Genomic DNA, 2,226 nt, shown 5'->3' with positions numbered 1-2,226 from the left:
AAAAAAAAAAAAATAATAATAATAATAATAATAGAAGTAAATAAAAAGAATGCCTTTATTTAAATCTTGATTTTGGAAATCAAAAATCCAGAAGCTGAAAAGAAAAAAAAGATTTACAAATTAAGCAACATAATTTTACATTTATATATGGCAAAAGAGACTAAAAATAAAATTGAAAAACAAGAACAACAGATTAGGAAAAAATATGTTTAAAACATACAATAGACAAAAGATTAAAATCTCACTGTTGTAACAGTTCCTATAGGTTATTAATTTTAAAAATCTAGAAAAAAAATGAACAAGAGATATTAACCAGCAACTCAGAAGAGAGGATATATAAATGATGAATGCATATACGGTACAGCTGACCTTCCATATCCATGTTCATATCCATGGGTTTCACATCTGAGATTTCATCCATACATGGATTCAATCAACCGAGGATTTAAAACATTCAGAAAAAAAACCCAACACGGTGAAACCCCGTCTCTACTAAAGATACAAAAAAAAAAACGAACTAGCTAGGAGTGGTGGCAGGCACCTGCAGTCCCCGCTACTCAGGAGGCTGAGGCAGGAGAATGGCGTGAACCCGGGAGGCGGAGCTTGCAGTGAGCTGAGATAGCACCACTGCACTCCAGCCTGGGCCACAGAGCGAGACTCCGTCTCTAAATGAATGAATGAATGAATAAATAAATAAATAAATAAATAATTACAATACAATAAGAAATGCAATTTTTTAACTAGTATATAAAAGCCATTTACATAGTATTTACATTTTATTATAAGTAATCTAAAGATGATTTGAAGGACTCAGGAGGATGTATGTAGGTTATATGCAACAAATACAGCATTTTATATATAAGGACTTAAGCATTCATAAATTTTGGTATCTGTGTGGGTCCTGGAATCAATTATTCATGGATATTGAGGAATGAATTTATAAAAATAAGCTCTAGGCCAGGCGCAGTGGCTCACGCCTCTAATCCCAGCACTTTGGGAGGCCGAGGCGGGCAGATCACTTGAGGTCAGGAGTTTGAGACTATCCTGGCCAATATGATGAAACTCTGTCTCTACTAAAAATACAAAAAATTAGCCAGGTGTGGTGGCACATGCCTGTAATCCCAGCTGCTCAGGAGGCTGAGGATGACGTAAGAGAATGGCTTGAACAGGGGAGGCAGAGGTTGCAGTGAGTCGAAATCATGCTACTGCACTCCAGCCTGGGCGACAGAGCAAGACTCCATCTCAAAAAATAATAATAATAAAATAAAAATAAAAATAAGCTCTAATTTAGTAATATATAATCAGCAAAATGAAAATTAAAAGGATGAGGTATCATTTTTCCCCACTAAAGTGGTGAAAATGGACTGGGCACGGTGGCTCATGCCTGTAATCCCAGGACTTGGGGAGGCTGAGGCAGGTGGATTGCCTGAGTTCAGGAGTGCGAGACCAGCTTGGGCAACACGGTGTAACCCAGCCTAGGCAACACGGTGAAATCCCGTCTCTACTAAAATGCAAAAAATGAGCCTGGCGTGGCATCGTGTGGCTGTAATCCCAGCTAGTCGGGAGGCTGAGACAGAAGAATCGTTTGAACCCGGGAGGCGGAGGTTGCAGTGAGCCGAAATTGTGCCACTGCACTCCAGCCTGGGTGACAGAGCGAGACTCCGTCTCAAAAAATAAGAAGAATAAAGTAAATTGGTGAAAATGAAAAGGATTGATAGTGTACAAGGTCGAGGAAGGTATGAAGATGTATGCTCTTACATACTTTTGGTAGAAATACCAATTGATACGGGCTTTTTGGTGGGCAATTCTAAATGATAATTAAAATATAAAGTATACATACCCTTTGACCCAGAAATTTTACATCTAGGAATCTACCACACTGGAACAGTCACACATATGTACAAAAGTACATGTGCAAGGATGTTTATTACATCATTGTTGGTAATAATAAATGAAAAATCTCAAATATCAATTGAAGTGGTAATGGTTATATAATGTACAGTACATTCATACTATGAAATACCACACAGCCTGTGAAAAAAATGAGTTCAACATGAACAGATCTCCAAGATATATTGTTAAATTTAAATAATTTTAGACTTATATAGTGTGGTTTTATAAATATGATACTCCTTAATTTCCTCAGCATTACCCATCCTTACATAAATAAATGATTACTCATCCTTACACAAATGAATCGCTGCTACTGCTATACATCGTGGAGAA

The sequence above is a fragment of the Rhinopithecus bieti genome, unplaced genomic scaffold (assembly GCF_001698545.2).
Source record: "Rhinopithecus bieti isolate Rb0 unplaced genomic scaffold, ASM169854v2 scaffold_77446, whole genome shotgun sequence".
In the NCBI taxonomy this organism is placed as follows: domain Eukaryota; kingdom Metazoa; phylum Chordata; class Mammalia; order Primates; family Cercopithecidae; genus Rhinopithecus; species Rhinopithecus bieti.
Note: the sequence above shows the minus strand (reverse complement) of the source record.